This window comes from Thermobia domestica, chromosome 4, assembly GCF_964235325.1.
Source record: "Thermobia domestica chromosome 4, izTheDome1.hap1.1, whole genome shotgun sequence".
NCBI lineage: Eukaryota > Metazoa > Arthropoda > Insecta > Zygentoma > Lepismatidae > Thermobia > Thermobia domestica.
In genome coordinates, this window is record NC_137457.1 from 51,999,948 (window position 1) to 52,019,687 (window position 19,740).

General features: G+C 34.2%; 1 long non-coding RNA gene across 1 annotated transcript in view; it reads left to right on the plus strand.

Moving 5' to 3' along the window:
• The window catches only part of LOC145682760 (uncharacterized), a 780,074-nt gene that overhangs the window by 345,643 nt on the left and 414,691 nt on the right, over positions 1 to 19,740 (plus strand). The window contains exon 6 of the long non-coding RNA XR_014130953.1: positions 6,599 to 6,622. This is a non-coding gene — a long non-coding RNA (uncharacterized LOC145682760). The remainder of the gene's footprint in view (positions 1 to 6,598; positions 6,623 to 19,740) is intronic.

Genomic DNA, 19,740 nt, shown 5'->3' on the forward strand with positions numbered 1-19,740 from the left:
CTTGGATTTATATACCTCATGCTCACTCGCATAAGCGTAACAAGATAAGGGAGAGTGAGTAACAAATGGTGCAACTTAAAACAACTATTAGCTACCATAGGACGCTACTTGATCAGCGAGCGTTGCTAGCTATAACCCTGTGCCTTCCTGAAATCGAAAAGAAAGTTAACACTATGTAAGAAATACTAACTGTTGTTACAGTCTTCACCAGAAGCCTAATAAAAACAAATAGTGCCTACACAATTTGTAAAAGGAATAAAAAATTAAATCTAGGACATATTTTCACATAACAGCGCTTGCGCGGTGATTCCTCTAATCTCGCAAGGCGTCACAGGGCTTTCACAAATTATCGCTATCGTCTTACAAACTAAACATTTAAATATACATTAATCCAGATCCTATCACACAAAGTGAGTATTCGGTTCACTTCCGAAAATGACAGAAATAAAAATGATTAAAGTTCTGAACTGTACTTCAATGAACTACAATGATTAAATTTTATAATTTGAAATGTTAATGAAAGCTAAAAGTGTTTATACTGATAAAGGTTTACTTTAAATTTACTACCTCATGAAAAGATATTTTTTTTTGAGCTAAGCATATTGTTCGACGCGATATTAATACCACTAACTAACTAACTAACTAACTCTATGGCCTATGGAACCCGGAGGTTCAGTGCCGCGTTCACTAAAGCTCTCCACTGACTTCTATCCATAGCTAATTGCATCCAGTTTCTACTTTGTATTCCTATCTTTGCGAGATCCATCTTAACTACCACTAACAACAAAAACAATAATAAGAAAAGTAAACAATAATTTCAATGTGTTGTGTATATATATTACCCGATAATACAAACGTGGAGCGATAGGCAATAATAATACTTCGCAATCAAAGGAGATTCATTAGAAAAAGTAAATTGAAAAGATATAAACAAATAAATACATAAATAAATAAATAAATAAATAAATAATAGTGTACATCCACGATATCTTAATTAAAATGAATTTACTTACGAACCACGCCCTACTTTCAAGTTTTAATTACGGAGAATATAGAATATATAATAATAGGCAAAGGAAATATGATTATTCCCTCACAAGCACCTTTCATTGAACCCAAGTGCTATGGTGTTATGTTAATTTATGTATTAGTCCAATTAGTCCAAATTAGTCCAAATGGACCAATGATAATTAGTCCAAATTCTTTCCCGCTATTATTTTAAAGCTCATAACAATATCCGAGTTGAATATGGAAAGGAGATGAGCTTGGAGACCGAAAGGTAAGAATGTGCAACCACAATTGGACAAAATCAATTAACAAAGTATTATATCTAGTTATTTAAATATTTTTTCTTTAACAGTTTTAACAACAACTTATTATAAGAAATTATTCAAAGTAATACTTAGGTAATTCCGCCAATATATGGTCTGGTAGGCGGAATTCCACCTAATATTAGCGTGTTCCGTGTTCATGAAATACTCAATCATACTAAAAGCAAATAACTTTCCTCAATTAGCAGACAACAAAGGTAGAGAAGGGAAGAAGTAAATTGATAAATTCCAAGGATAATTTAGTGTTTTTGCAAACAAACCGTGCTAAAATAAAGTTCTATGTCTTATCTTTGAACTATGAAGACGTGCACTAACAAAATTATATAAAATATCGAACCATATATTAGGCCAATTATATCTATCCGTTCTTGTATTCAATGTTTCAGTGTTCCTTCTAAACCCCTAAAATTGTTATGTTCAACACTTACATTCTTTGCATTAGAGTGAAATAATAAGCATGTACCTACTTGTTTGTCTTTTGTGTACATGCTATTAGTCAATCTACAGCCCATATTTATACAGAATCTCTCATTTGACTGAGTATTACTTCAACTTGTTCAGAAAATATTGAACATTCAATACGATGAAATTAACAGTCCTGATGACGCTTTGTGTGCACTGCGTATAGTATATGACCCAGGAAAAATATTTGAAGGCTTAATACACAACACCTATTAGGTGATGGAAAAAAATTGACCACAATTTAGATTGTTTAATTTTTGCTAATGTAGTAACTGATTCTTGTTATGAGTCTCATTTAAAAAAAATATTATTTTCAATGAGTTTTTTCGTTTAAACATAAAATGTTTATCCATAAGCGAAATAGATCTACCCTTAGTAGCAAGTAAATTATTGTTGTGTGTCAATGTGTGTTGAAGAATCAAGATGATAATACAAGTTGATATATTACAAATTTCATACTGCTTTTTCATGCATAACACCATAGAATATTGGATTAAAAGAAAAGATAAGATTGATTTATAGAATTTTAGATTGTAATTTTGGTGTGGGATGAAATCTTTTTAATTGCATGTTATGGCAATCTCAATAACTGTGCCTGTCTCGTTAGACATATTACTTACTTTGCATCTTTACATGTTAAATTCAAACCCACTGTGCCACTACATCGCATTATTACAGTCTGATTGAAATAGATATTAACTCAATTTCTTAAGTGTCTAAATTTTCTAGTTCCTGTCATAATTATTGATAAAAGCAAACATATTTTGTATTTCAAGTAGAAGTCAATTTCAAATGTGTAGACAAGATGTTATTTGTTACTTAAGTTCTGGTAGATTAATTATGTGTAATCTATTTTATAGTTTAACTTCGTTCTCAATAGTATACACATGTTGCCCTTATATCCTATGAAGCTAATAAATGATAAATAACAAGGTGCACCTACACATTTTTTTCATAAACGAAATAAATTGCTAAAAAATCAGTTTTATGTTGTTTCCAACAAAGTTTGCTTGCCAGACATACATCTTTTTAACAAAGAGATTCGTATATAAAGCAGACACAAATAAATTGTTATAGCTCATGCTTGTCCGAAGCTAACTGTCGACTGAAAGTAAATGAGTACATGAACGAAACTGGATAGTCTCTTGATTTCCCTAGCACAACATAACACTCCGCCGTGAATTTTCGTCCTCACTCTTTAGTATGGAACTATTGGCATATTAATGCCATATGCAATACAATTGTGTGGATGTTCGCCAATAATGTCAATATGAACATATATATTTTGACTTTACATATAAATTTGTTTTCCCGTGCATGGGAAATACTGTGCAAAATTATAACAAAACGAGTGGAAGGAAAGTCGAATAACGGCTATCCGACGACCAGTTTGGATTAAGGAGGAAAACGGAATTAGGGGAAGCAAAACCGAGCCTACGGTTTATCATTAAACAGTACATTTGTAAATATAGGGAAATGTTTTGACAAGGTAGAGTGAAATATCATGTTCTAAGCGTTGAAGAAACTGGAGTTGGATTACAGAGACAGGACAATGATATAACAGCTTTAAAATAACAAGGCAGCTTTTATAGGAAGAAATCAAATGGAAGCGGGAATACATAAAGGAGTAAACCAAGGATGAGCATGTTCACCTCTTCTTTTTAACGTTTCCATTGAAGAATTTATGAATAAAGTGGATAGGATCGAGAAAGGCGTAAAGGTAAATGGTCATGCTTTCAGCACAGTCAGGTTTATTGTTAACATAGCACTGATATCTGAGAACAGAAACGTTTCTTGCAGGAAACACTTGCAAACTAGAACAATGAAGTGGAAGGCACTGGAAAGGAAGATAAGTAAGAAGAAAACCAAAATGACAATGTGCACAGGAACAATACAGAGAGGGGCTATAAAAAGAGTAAATCTAAGACTTTAAGACGTTCTCCTATTTAATAAGCCAAGTATTCTCGGACGGAAGTATTCAAAAATACACACGATAAAGAATAGTACGAGCTTAATAAGCATGCAATTGGAAGAAAGAGCCGCTGACATCACGAAATGTGTTGCTGTATTATCGGAAATGATTTATCAAGGCAATGGTGTTGACGAAGGGACTTACTTGTCAGACTGATAAACACTGAGATAAGTTGAATTATCCAAGCTGGAAAAGAATTAAATGTAGTTGGGGTGCAGAATCATGCGCATATAATAGGCCGAAAGGAAATATGTACGAAGAAGTACTAAAAGAAACTAACGAAGGATGAGAGATCATGAAGGTGGTAGAAAAGGAACAGCATGTTTAGGAAGCTTATTTGGTAATCCGTTTGAACAACCGTGTTGAGAGAGGGAAGGGCAGAAGACAACCTGGAATAATGAAAACAAAATTGAATATCTAAATGCAGCTACGAACAATGATCTTATCAAAGTATGAAGCAACTCCCACGAGAGAGAAAAGTTTTAAAATTTCCATTTCTGCACCAACATATGACTGAAGTGAGAAAAAAATATTTTAATGTACTGTCGTAAAAGCTGAGATATTTGACTTTCTTCAAATATTTCTGAATCTGGACAAGACGTACAAATTTGTTGGCAAGACAAGTAACAGTTAAAATTGAAAATACTTAACTTCGAGATACTATTTGCATTACTGAAAGAGTTAAATAGACAAGAACTGAAGTATAACAAAATGTATTTTATCCATGATATTAGTTGAAAATTGAAAAATATTGAAGTAGTTTCTTCTAGGTAGACGAACCAATGTTTCACCTCTCAATATATTCAACTTTATACTACTGAAGTGAGAAGCTTTGTCAGCCTTATGCATTTCTCTGATATATATCAGCAACAAGTTGGTGAAACAATTAATTATTAAATTTAAATGTTACAATTTTCTTCTTTATCCTACTTGCATATTCTTAGACATACTCATAATTTCTAATATATTTTGTATTTACCAACAAATATAAAATAATTCAAGTCTTTTCAAAATGTTTAGTATAATATCATATTACCATATTCATATTCAATCCTGGAAAGATAATTGAAAACGTTCATGTGACATACGGTGTTACGAAAAGTATGTTATCATATCTTGCTCTCATTATGAATACAAGCATTACGTGAAAAATATGGATTCTAAATTTGTCTAAGATAAAGAAACACGATCTTTACATTTGCATTGGAGGGTGGATTTTATCTCATGGTATAAAATCTGTTGAGTATACGTTTTACACTTAGTATCTTTATCCCTACAACATATGTTTTAAATTTTAAATGCATTATAACGGACGTACTCGACATTCGTCACTACTACATTGAAGAGAAGTATTTCATTAGCCATACAGTCAACATATGTCACCACTAGTACTATCCAGTGTTCCTTCTTTCTAATTGAGCTCGACGTTTGCACTTTGATAAAATGGCTTCCACACACATCCATGATTATGTGGATGCTGAGAATATTGTAGGTGTGCTTGGTGAACTATCAGCATTTGACGTAAGTCATTGATTTAGAAGGAGATGAAGATCAAGACTTTCTGCTAGGATGGAGTGGCGGAGAAAGCGACACTAGTTCTGGGTTGGGTGATGTTAATCCTTGTTGCTGGATGAACCATGTGCAGGTTCATCTAATAGCAATGTAAAAGAAAGTGACAGAAGGTGGTCCAATCGTGATGTCCAACCGTATTTTCCTGTTTGCAAAGTAACTGTAGTGTTTATCGTTGTTCTTGATCCTTCATTTACTCCGTTAGATTGTTTTTCTACTTTGTTTGGAGCAGATATGTTCAAACACGTGGAATTGGAAACTAATCTTTTTGCTGCTTATGAAATGGAATTGCTGGATCGTCAAGGAAAATTTAAACCACGTTCTGAATGGCACAAGTAGGTTACAGTCAAAAAGACTATTTCTAATTAGGACATTTTTATAGTAGTGAGAAGAGAATGATATGTATTATATGTACTAAATATTATGATATAATTACCAACAGTACATTGGCAATTTTTTGGCAATAAGATGATACTTGTATGGTTTCAGTCATAAAATACCATTTTTGTAAACCTTTTTATACTTTCGAGAAGGTAAAGATCCATCCTTTCAAAGACTAGTTACAGACATTTTCATTGGTCGAGAGAACTAAGATAGGGGCTAAAACACCAGAAAAACCTCCACATGCATAACATAAAACCTAAGGCCTCGCCTGTGGGCTAAAATACGAACAACGTACGGCGTACGGGCATAGTGCCATTAATGTTATAACTAAATTTGTAATATAAAGAAGGAAATATTCATAAAGTCATTTTGTAGTTGATATATCGATTGCAATACATTAATCTCATTGGCAACACTACTGCAGTAGAATGCAGCGTATGCCCAAAAGCTTTGACAGTGCTTCTTCGTATTTACTTTTTTGACTCACATGAAAAAATATACAGTTAAGGGTGATTGTGATAGTATCATACTTTGGCATTTATAGTCTCAAGAATGACATTTATTACAGGATTCTAGTATGTTTAATTCATAATGATAACATTTTATTGTTTGGAAAATGTTGCTACCATGTTCTGTGTTGCAGATATGATTGTGATTTATCAGATTGTGCTTTAATATTATTATATGCCCAAAATATAGGTACTCCCTTCACGATACTTAATAATACAATTATATGTATACAATCATCCTTTTTTAGAAAGAACCTCGTACCTCATCTTGTTACAGTACTCATTTTGTTATCGATATATTGAGAAATTATGTATTTGATAATTTCATTTAAGACAACGTGGTACTAAACGTACAATTCTCATAATTTCAGGGCATGGCCGAAGAGGTTTGTCAGGTAAGAATTGTTTAAGTACACTTATTCTTTTTTGATAAATCTATCCTAGCTATGCCACTAGGATTTGCGATTGTGTTCTATTGATAACCGTGAACGTGCAGCTATTAAAGATAACTGACGAACGAAAGAAAAAACTTCTTCGCACTCTTAAATTAGAATATCCTTTTGCATTTTAGATTAAAATTCAAGGTTCACCCCTTCAAGCCTCTTTTGGTATATGAAAATCATATTTTAGATTTTCTCATGTCTTGTGAATCGGATTTGTTTATATAATGAACTTCGTGGGGGAAATTGTGTAAATTATGATATTTCACATCGTATATAATTTGTAGCCTATCTATATAGGATCGTTTTGCACCAACACGAACTATCACCAGTCATTTGCATGCGGTTATTATTATATATTATTTTTGCTCCTAAAGCGAGCTCCGGCGGTCAAGAATATCCTTTTCCTCAACATCATGATGTAAAAAATCTTAAATGCATTAATTCTATGAATTTAGATGGCAACTGTCGTCGATCATTGGAAAGTATGGGAGATCTATGAAATAAAGTAAATAGACACGGATCATTTTGTTATACAAATACATGGCGAACGCATTCTATCTCATCAAAAACAGTTATTGTCTCATATATACGGTTAAAAGAACACTCTGATTGACTAAATTAAAACGATCTCAACGATTTATCCCTTTACAAGCGACATCTCCTTCATCGCCTGCGTGGCGAAGTCGGAAAAACACCCGCCCAGTAATCATAAGATTGGTGTTTCGAGCCTCCTTCGTTGTACTTTTCTGGTACTATTTTAGTGTTTTTAGACTCACCTTAAGGTAACCAAATCACACGTAAAGGTGATTTAATATATTTTGTGGTTCATTGGCGTTTTGTCGCGTCAGAAGATGCTGTCTACAATGGAGTGAGCAGGGAGGGTCGGTGGGTCAAAGTGCGTCGTGGTGAGTGGTCGGTAAAGATGCAAGGGCTCGGGAAAACGGCTTTTTGAAAAAAACTCGGTTTTTTCTGCTTCGCTTTTTTGCTTGGGAAATTTTGGGCTTTTTTGAAAAGTTTGCTTTAAACTGATAAAGCAGACTTTGTTTCGCTTCTCTGCAACAAAAAACTGGTTTAGTTAGTGGTTGATGCAAATAATAATATGAAACCTCGAAAATAAACCATGAATTACAAAAAGATATTTTTTTAAATTCTTAACATATTTACATTATGAATTCCAAACGATTAACCAATATATGTAATAATATTTATACAATAAGTACTTAAAAATGATACACAATATATATACAATACTCTTATATACAATAAGTACTAAAAATGATACACAAACAACTAACAAAATTATATGTAGCATTTTTACTTCAAAATATCACAACCCTCTTTTCTTGGGAAAATAAAGAAAAACATGAAAGAAATCTGCACATCAAGAGCTTCGTTTCGGGTGGTTCTGTATATTCTTGAAATTTGTCAGTTAAATTTTTATTTTCATATACATTGTGTGAATATTTCGATCCAATTTTTCACTGATTGATCAGATACGTAATAATCTGTTACCACCTATCAGGTGCTTCGGATCTGCGAAATCGGTAAAGTTCCAAATTGTGTAATGCACTGACTGTTCCTTAACACTAGAAGCACGAAGCAATCATTTTGACTGCCTCAAGAAACATAATTTCGTATCACTTCTGCAATGTTTTCGCTAAGGCCCTGAAATTCATTGAGTTTTAATATTTTTGTGCCCACTTTCTGATAGCATTAATAATAAGTTTATGCTTCTTTTTACAGGGGCGCTATTGTCAGTTATACCTAGAAGCACGAAGCAGTCATTTTGACTGCCTTATAAAGAGTATAGGAAATTAGTGTTTCTGTTTGTAAGTTATATATGGCAGTATTAAATATTTCTTATTTTTAGACAAAAGAAAAATTGAAACCTTTATTCATTGTAATTTAAGAGAGAAAAATTAAGATAACTTGTTGTTTTATTAGGCGTATTGCTATACATAGTTCCAACTATAACTTCATTTTTTTGTGTGTTATAAGATATTTCTCAGTGTTTTATGGTCGTTAAACAAATTAGTTCAGATACATGCGGCCAATATCTACATGTTACTGTGAACTTGGAGTTGTTTGACCTGAACCATGTACATTGACATTTTACGATGAGAACTCAAGAAATACTTCGAATTTTACATCATGTCTTAGAAGATGAATCTGAGGATTCGAGTGAAGGGTATGGAAACTGGAGTGATTTTGAACCTGAAGAGAACATTTTATATTCAAGTGATGAAGGAGAGAAACACAGCGATGGAGATAACAACGCCAGTAGTGGTGACAGTTTTATTGCTCCAGATGGAACATTTTAGAAAAAAATGGATTTGTGACAAGGTAACGTTGGACGTACATCTAAGCAGAATTGTTCGCGAAGTTCCAGGACCGACAAATTTTGCCAAGTGGCAAGTGTCTGAGGAAAAATGTAGTAGTGCTTTTAGTTTACTATTTGATAAATCTATGATGAGGCATATCCTAAAGTGCGCCGTTTCTGAAGCCTATAGGCAACTACAGTCAGCAATATGGACTTTTAACTCTTTCAAAACTACAGTCTTATTTCGGATTTATTATTTATGGAGGTGTTTCGGCATTTCCCAGTGGGGTTTTGTGGGAAAGATCAACAGAGCCATAATTTATAGGAAAATAATGAGTAGGGATAGGTTCTGTGAAATAAAACGGTACTTGATACTTGATGAAAAGGCTCAAGATCTGCATCACGTCAAGGGAACAAATTCGCACTCGAGTCGGAACTGTGGGATGATTTTATTGAGAACAGCATAAAATGTTACAAACCACATGACAACGTGAACTTGACGAGCAAATTTATCCTACAAAAGTGAGAGTTCGATTTCTGCAATATATATCAAATTATCCCGATCAATTTGGCATCAAAATTTGGTTACTAGCTGACGTACAATTACTCTATCCTCAATGGCTTTTAATATCTAGGCAATTATTTGTAACTTGTGTCCAGTTTGATAAATCCTTTTACTGGAAAAGGAATAAATGTGACAAATGTAATAACTTCTTCACAACAAGGAAACTAGCTGAAAGACCTGTATCACTGTGATGTTTACCGCGATCAGAGTAGTAATGAATTAGCTGTCTACAAATGTAAAATCAACAAAAGTGTCTGTGTGTTGAGTTCCATGCGTGAGTCAGTGTCAATTTTCAGGACATTATAAGAAAAAAGAAACGAAACTATAACGTATTATAATCATATGAAGTTTAGTGTAGACATCGTGGATCAAATGGTGAAGAAACACAAAGTGAGTTGTGCGTATTGATTCCTGGAAGATGTACAGAGAAGCTACTAGAAAGAAAATCAGTAGGTGACAATATCTCTTACGTTTTTTCGAAGATTTGATTGGTAATGTCACTGCGCGTCCACACACAAGCGAAAAAATGTCAAGAACCATTGTGTAAAAAAGAAAAGAAAACAGATGACATACTATGCTACAAATGTCTAAAGTATGTTTGTGGACAGTGTGTACTGTAGAGATCCGAAAGCGAATTATCTGCCCCAAGTGTGGGTGACTTTGTGATGGTCTTCTAAGAAGATATTTTAGAAGGATATCATAGTAAATATTATTTTACAATCAAATTTAAAACCTAAAAGTGACAGTAATCTCTTGTTTCTTTTATTATTTTAGAAATACTGATATTAAATTTATTACATTAATAAATATTTTTAATATTACATATTAACGCCCTTAGTGTTTATAAATAAAAACAATAAAATAAATCATATGCTTTCTAGGCTTACTTCTAGATGTGTCTCATTGAGAATGTCAATAAAATAGTCATCTTGTGTCACCATTCTTTTCTATTTTAGTCAAAAACAGAAAGCAGTCAATTTGACTGATTCGTGCTTCTAGGGGGTTCAAAATATCCGTGCTTCTAGTGTTAAGCTTGTTCAGGATCGGGAAAGTATCGAATTTTCTGTTCATGGATCATATACGTAATAAACGGTTCATCTGAGCTTATGGATTCCTAAGCTGTAGAATATATAACCATCATCACGGTTTACCCAGTCCTGAAGGTATTTGAATTTTTAACAAGAAAATTCAACATATCGTTACGAAACTTTTACTTATTTATTTTTTTTTATTTTATTTTTACAAAAAAACTATGGAATATATTTTAAAAAAGTGGAAAAACCAGTCACTGCTCCAGTTCACAAGAAAGACGAAAAATTGACTGTAATAATTATCGAGGCATTTCTCTTAACATTCTATTAATATGATTGACCCCATACGTAGATGAAATTTTGGAGATTGTCAGTGTGGATTTAGGCGAAATCGACCAGATATTTACCATTCGACAAATACCCGAAAAGAAATGGGAATATGGTGAAACATGGTCGCTTAGGCTGAGGGAAAAAGGCAGACTGAAATTGTTTGAGAATAAAATTCTGGAACGAATATTTGGACCCAAGAGGAACGGGAATGAGGAATGGCGGAATCTTCATAAGGAACAAATACAATATTTATACGGTTTACCAAACATCGTTAGAGTCATCAAGTCTAGGAGGCTAAGGTGGGCAGGTCATGTAGCCAGAATGGAAGAAATTAGGAACGCTTTCAAAGTATTAACTGGAAAACCAATCGGGAAACATCCATTATGAAAACCTAGGCCCAGATGGGAGGACAAATTACGATGAATCTAGCAGAAATAGGAATGCAGAGTAGAAACTGGATTGAATTGGATAAAGGGAATACGGACAAAATCTCGCGGGTGAAACTTCGGATGTAAAAATTCAGATATTATTTCATACTTTCATAAATATTATTAGATTTTGTTAGAATTTCCTAAGGTCAGCGTCAAAATTAAGTAAAATCCATCCCAGGTTCAAACCCCATATATGTTGCAAATTTGATAGGGACTAATCCAGTAGTTCGAGAGTTATTAAGTCACAAACGCAACCACTTTCATTTTTATGTATTTCTATATGTCTCCACCTTCCCCTCCCTGTACCTGTCAAAGTGGAATGATATAAGACATCCAAGATCGAGATTGGTCTCGTGGTTCAAGAGTTATTAAGTTTTATTTATATTTAAATATATCACAGTCATTTTCATTGTGCCGCCAAATGAAATTTTAAAATAAATCCCAGCCACAAACCTCATCTATATTGAAAAATTCATCGAGATTGGTCGAGTGGCTCAAGAGATATGATGTCCAAAAAAATAGTCATTTTCATTTTTATATAGGATAGATTTTCAAAGCACGCGTTAGAATTTTTCTTATCATTATTTAAAATGCAATTATGTGTTATTGCAAAACACATACAAGCAGCAATAGGGTACTCAACATCGATGAAATCGTGGCGACGACGTTTTTACGGACGACATTGGGTCTAGGTCAAAACCCCCTTGTGTGGGGGTTATGACCGTTTGTGTGGGCGTTTTGACATTTCTTGAGTGTGGGTGTTTAGGCTGTGGGGGTTTTGACCAGTTCCCACGACGACATTTCCTCCACGCGAGATTACGTCCTGCGTAGTTTAGACCAGGCGAGATTCTGTCACGAGATCAGGACCGCGAGGTTTTGGCCAGGCGAGATTTTGGGACGCGAGGTTTTGGCCGGCGAGATTTTTGCCCTCAGTTTTGGGTAGGCGAGGTTTTGGTCTGCGAGGTTTTGGCCAGGCGAGGTTTTGTACCCGAAACTGGATAAGGACAGAAGTCAATGGACAGCTTTTGTCCTAGAGAGAAAGAGAGAGAGAGAGAATACATTTAAGTTAAGCACAACTGTACAACAAAAATGGGTGAGTGGTTAGCTTTGGCGCTTCTATCGTGAAGCATGGGATTCCACCCCGCATTGGCCCATTTTCACAAAAGTTTTTCTTAATTCCATCTGTGAATGTAGAGATAGTGCGCGTATTGTGAGTACTGGCCGACTTCCTCCCTAATCGTTCTTAAATCTTTGTTCTTGCTAATTACCAGCAGTGGTGGATTTGCGAAAAGGGTTAGGGTGGGGATATCTTTCGGATTGAAGTCTCTACCCCGAAATTACGGAATTTAAAAAACTAACTAAACATTAGTTTTGCCTTTATTCATAAACTACAAGCTGTATTCAAATAAAAAATTAGGAATTTTTAGAAAAACTAAGCATTAATAAGAAACAACTCTCCCAAAATTCCTTTCTAAATCCGCCACTGATTATCAGTATAAAATGGTCTTAAAGGTTGTATCTGGAAGATTATACCTGAATATACAAACGATACGAAATATTTGTTATGTTTGTACTCATAAATTTTTAGAATTTTTAGAATTTTTAGAATTTTTAGAAAAACAACACACATTATTAAGAAAAAACCTTCGAAATATTTTTCTAAATCCGATACTGATTATTTCTATTAAATGGTATTCAAGATTGTTTTAGGAAGATTATAAAATCATTGCACAGCTACAGTGTAACGGAATCGTGGATGTATGCTTTTACGAATATATTGACAAACGTTCGTTCTGACTGATATATCAAGAACCATAAGATTAATTATGTGCTAGAAGCTTGAGCACTAAGCTCTAAGAAGTGAAACACGGATGACTAAAAAGAAATTCTCTAGAGAGGAAAAAATGTCGATAATTCAGAAGTTTTAATCAAGTTAAATAGCTTTTAAATTGCCCTCAAATACGACGTATTTTATTTTTACTTTAATTCATAAATCATGATGCTGAATTCCAGAGAAAATATGGCATTCAGGTAATGGAATCTTACTTAGCTTTAGATTATACTATAAGAAAGCTATTTAAACCATGGAAATGAAAAAAAGCCAAAATTTTCAAAATTCTCGTTTTTTCCAAAAGCCGGCATTTTATTTCCAAAGAAACATCGATTCAGAAAAGCCGGCTTTTTGCATCTCTAGTGGTGGGTGACGGTGGGTTGTGTGTCGCAGTGGGACACGGTGGATCATGGCTCGCAGTGTGTCACATGCTGTTGACCCACTCCCAACGACCCACACCAACTCTGAATTTTGCACCACATAGAAAATGAAAGACCAAAAATTGCATGATCACCGTATTCTGTTGTTTTACCACAGGCAACGGAAGAACGCGCGAATAGTGTTTATGATTTTTACTGTCCTCCATGTTTCTGTGTTTTTCTAAATCTTCTCAAAGAATTAGTGGAAAAACTGTAAATGTGAGTAAAACGCGTAAAAACAGGAAACGAATTACGGATGAAGGTTCGGTAAATTAATTACCTTGAAAAGATATTAAAGTGCCCTGAAACACAGGATTCCAATCAATATAAGTATCTGTCCAATGCCGTACCGTGAAAAAACAGGGCCCGATGCGAGAGCATATGGGAGCGCCTAGGCACATATGATTTGCAAATTTAAAATTGACTTCTCTGGACTATTCTTTCTGCATAATACTTTACTATTTTACCATGATTGAAATCAGAAAGTTTCAGCATTATTACATCGGATTCGTAAAAGTGTGTAATTGCTGAATTCACTACAGCTCCATTTTTCCTTCCCCCAGAACAGTGATGTCTTAGAGTAGTAGCTTAAGCGTTAGTTTCGTAACGTTGGGGACGATTCCGGGTGTGGTAATTCAGTAAATTTTACAATCTACAAAACTGATATTTCTGATGTGTAGTAACATGAAAGATATTCCATTTTTCTGGGTCTAAGATTTGAGACAACTTCCTTTACAGGTGAAACGCCAATAACACAAAATTACATCATCTGTATCAACCTTCGTAACTGTCTGGCAAGCAACGTGTTTGGACAACCATTGATGAACACATAAGGGCTAAACACGTATTCACTGTTGTAGTAGAGCCCAAAATAAGTACCGTTCGAAGCTGTGCACAAATTTCTAATAGTGATCGAACTTACAATAGGGATCGCTGGTCACGAGAATGATTCTATTTAAGATGTCACATCACCTTTCTACCTAGAAGAAGGGCGAAACAAAATGCATTACTGTTATCAGTTATCAAATATATATATTCCTTTTCTTGTCATAAAATGATAATTCTGTCTGTAAATCCGTAAACGTAATAATATTATTGCGTTGATCTGTAAGCTTAAGAAACATCTGACACACTCTATATCTTTTCTGTTCCTATGTATACCATCGACTATGTTGCTATTTCTTTCCATTGCGGTAGTAATAATAATAATAATAATAAAATAATAATAATAATAATAATAATAATAATAATAATAATAATAATAAAGGAATAACATAATTACAATACCAATTTATAATCATTATCTTCGAATTCAGAAAAATACTAACTACCACGACGGAATTTCAACCCAAGTAGCTGCAATGAGAGTTTCCTGCTTTCACATTTTTTTAAAACAAATCACCCCAACCGGAGTATTGTTCACCACTTACACCTCATATGCTTTCGCCATATTCCAAAAAGTACAGGAACACGAACACAGAAACACTGAGGACAATTAAATTTCCGACATTGCCCTTCAAAGGAATTCGAACTCCTAGTAGATTGTTCCCCGTGATCAGAAGCCGAATACCCGGGATCACTCAGTCAGTGCCACCGGTTCAATTTGCAACAAACTCCTCATATGAATATAAGAAAATAATATAGTAGTTATGGAACATAAACAAAGAAATGTATTTTGGATATTAAACATTGTGGTAAAGACGAAATTTAATGTATGTTATGACTATCCCTGCAACTGATGACCAGCGTCGTAACTTAGATTCTGTTCTGGGGGGCCTTTGGCGTGGGAGACCCGAGTTCAATTCCCTGCTGGAGCTCATTTGGTTCGGATAACACGTTAATCAATAGGACCACGTCTCGTATTGACTCGCTGCCGAACGGGACATTAAACTCAAAATCAACTCAACTCTTTTCTGGAGTGGCAAGCATTAATGAGCTTATTTAGCACCCTAGAAAAAGTTGATTTCTAATTATTAGGCCCACTCTCTCCAACAAATTCTTAATACTTAATGGCTTACCGGAGCCGGTGGGCCCTTCCGCACGGCAAGGTCCTCGATTCCGTTATTTATTCTCGGGGCCCATTCCATAAATTGCATAATTATTAATTGGACAATATTGATAAATCTCAAAGCCATACGAATAAATATTACTGAAATGGGTCCAAGGCTATTTTTTTCTTTTTACCTTTTGTGTGCTCTCTTGTTTATATAATGTAGCTACCCTATTCCATCCTTCATTTTTTTATTTCATGTTCGTTTCGTTCATGTTCGTTCATGTTCATAAGTTACGGCTCTGCCGATGACGTAGGCTCAACTTGACGAATATTTCGTGATACTTTCTTCATTGAGCAACGTCTATATAACTTGTTTTTTTGAGCTAAAAAACGAGGAAATCTCGGGTAAATCATTAAGACACTGACACAACTTGCTTATACTTTCTTATTTATATTTGGTTTATATATGTTTGTTTTTGTTATATTTGAATATCTTGTCTATATTTTTCCATGAAAAGAATTTTAATTAGTTATTAGTTTTGGTGCAAGGTTAAGTGGCGCGGTAAGTGAGTGGTTAGCACATTTCACTTCTGTTCGGTTTACCGGGTTCGAATACCGGTGAGGCTGAAATTTTTTCAACTGTTGCTGTCACAAATTTCAATTTCAATGAATACTGAATGTGATAAGCAAGATCTCCTCTTCCCTAAAAAGAAAAAGATGTTGGAATGAGGAGAATGGGAGGTCTCTCAATGGAGGCAATCATTTCCAAAGTTACTTACAGTAGCTTTACTAGATTTGATATTTTCAGTTACTTTGAAGCATTTTCTGATTCATATGTAATCAGTGATTTTATTTCTTTGACTATACAGTATATAATGAAAAAATACAGTATTCAGATTAAAATATGATGTTCATTGGACAACACGCTAGGAACCAACGGTTCACAATACCACCTCTTAGATCTGGACAGAGGGGTTTGTTTGATTGGCTAAATGAAGAGCTTCGCAATTTATGCTTTTAAGAACGATGTTTTTCACGTCGTATCCGTAATTGCTCTCCCCGCTGGTCCATTGAGTAGCAAATCCGCCTTTGGTGTATGTGGTCCTCGGTTCTATTCTCGATGCAGAAACCTTTATAATTTTAGTTGTCATGGATACGTAAGCATTAGTGTCCCTGTTGAATGTGGTAGAGGTCAAAGAGACCTTGCATACGAGAAAACTCTGGGTGTTCCAGAAACTGACGTATGATCATTTCGTTAACAACGTGACGAAGTCATAGCAATATGCGGCTAGTAAACTTAAGGTTGAATATTCGCACCCACCTCGAGCTCACGTCCTTTTGACCCACAATCCACTGGCCCACCCTCAAATCTTGACCCATTTTACCCACTAACCAACCGATCCATTGATTCACTCCATTTCTGATTTTAACATTTCTTATTTCATTCAAAAGAAGAAACGTACATCCACACAATTTTCTATCGATTGGGAAGGTTGCCTTTTTACATGTACTAGTCGAAATAGTCATTTCTTCTCACGGTGAGATATTAATATGGTTAAGAATTCCAGCTTAAAGTGGCTACAAATTATCATCCAAAGTTATTAGCAACGTTTTCGCGACTCCGTAAACTATGAATTGGACAAATATTTCAGTAATATTTGAAAATGTATTTTTAACTCTCCCTGCCCCTCATGCTGTGAAGATTATAACGAATTTTAATGTAAATGACATTAGCTGCAGAACAACCCATCTCAGCGACCGCGACAATTATGGATAATACAATGAGACCAGTCGTTTTACATCATTTTTAGATGTCACACCTCCCAACTTTCATAATTTTGGGTATCATACTAACACACTATTTCCCTCTTAGATTGAATGTAATATGTCACGACGTTTGGAAAAGATTGACCCAGACATTTTGGAGTTACGCTGGAACAAATATTTATGCAGAAACATTAAATGTTAGAGCAGTATGAACGTCTTCGATGCTGCAACTGTAAAGTTATTTATCTCCGTTATAACGAAACTATGGACTATATACTAATATCAGTCGTTTGAAATCATTGTATATGTTACTCCATTCGACTCTCAATAATATATGTGCTAGACGATCTTAACCCTACCGCAAGCTCAACGTGTAGGGCTACTTAAGGGTCATCAGAACTGCTCCCAATGAACTTACGGACCCTCAAATGTGTGGATTCCACACTAACATTGGTCATTTTCATTCTTTTACATGTCACAATTTAAAACAGCCCTTCTGGGTGCTAATAGGAACTTAACTTATATGACATCCGGACTGCCACACTTTATGTAAGCGACATCCTAAACTATGGATTCGTCACAAATGTCCTTTTTTAAATATTTTTTATGTCAGATCCTTTCATTCCTCCTAGGAGCTGGATATTGCCAGAAGATGCTACATCTACAACTATGTAGCAGAAACTAAAAATTGAAAATGTTCATAATTATTTTTTTTTTTATTTTTAAGCTATCATTAACATATTGGATTAGTAAAATTTACTGTTCATGAAATAATAAATTTGTTCTTGATTTGTTAACTGTTTTATATGAAAAAATATGTAATTTTTATACTTTGCGCTTTTCAAACATGTTGTCTTGTAGACACGGGCCTAGTTGGACTAATGGAAGATGCGGCACTGAAAACTTACGGTACGACTCTAATGTCGTTTGAATTCGGTATTTTTATATCACTACGTCACCACCTGGGATTCTAATGGAACATAATTGGACTTAAGCGGAATCGGAAGTACAACTATTTACATAAGAGACCACGAAATTATGGATTCGATACTAATATCAATCATTTTGTAGCATTGTTAATATGTATCCTGACAGTACTCTTTTCATGTCAGTATGGAATAAAGTTGGGTTTGCTCTAGACATCAGAATTATGTAGAAACACACACACACATATGTCTATCTATCTATCTATCTATCTATAGCTGCTCGAGGTTTATTTCGGTCCAAATAATAGATATTGCTTTTCATTTCAGATATTCGACATTTAGCTGTAATTTTGAGTCTATCGTAAGATTCTACTTATGATTGAAAGTAAAAATTAATAAAACAATATAATACTTTTCATATACGCTCTTTGTTAGAACATGTTACTTCATGAAATATGTACAGAGTTTATGTATTTTCTGTAAAATGGCTCTTATTTCGAAGGGAGTGAGATTTGATTCAACCATTTTACATTAAAATAATTATAAAACGGTTTATCTACTATATTATCGATTTACAAATAAAGAATGTTGCGTTTTCTGAGCAATAAAGTCTCTTTGAATCAGTAAAACCCACCAAAGCTTCTCTCTGTGAAGTCAAAAAATCGAAAAAGAAAAACGTTTTTGTTTTGGTTCAATTCCGGTTCAGAATAATAATATATTACAAGATGTATTAAAATAGAGAATTCCGTTAATTTATTATTTAAAAATGTTATATCTATACCATATCTATCGTTTTGGAAGGTTTATTTCGGAACTCATTTCCAGATAATTTTCGAAAAATGTTTAATAATTGATATGTTTTTGATCGAATTTAAGTAAAATTTTATAAATTTACGCTAATCGTTCATAGAAATGTTATTACAAAGTAACATAGTAAATAAACGAAAAATAAAGAATTAATACGCAATTAATTTTTTTGGTCATGAGGTCTTCTGTGCACTTTTTCTAGTTATTTCATAGTATTACAACTCACTAAGTTTCATATTTAAGAACTTGACCAAAGCAAATTGTACCACTACCATATGAAGGTTGTTTCCGCTTAAACATTTCTTAAATATTGTAGTTGGAACATTGAAGTTTGTCATGGCTACCGGCATTATGGATAACATTTCGACATAAAGAGACAATAGACAAACCACACGCTTCCCGTTGTAATCTTTTCGTCGGAGTAGCAGAGGGGAGGGGAGTATTTGTCGCCATACGGAGAAGAGGGGGAGTATTAGTTTCTTTACGAACTGGCCAAACTACCGCGTACCAGTCATATCTCGGTTGAATGGTTGATTGACAGTTCAATACACAATGACAGAGAAAGTGGTTTAGTGCTGTGATGATGTGCGTGTATTAGTAAACAAAAGAACTGAGAGTAGAGTTTAAAAACATCATCTCGTGGGCGGTAC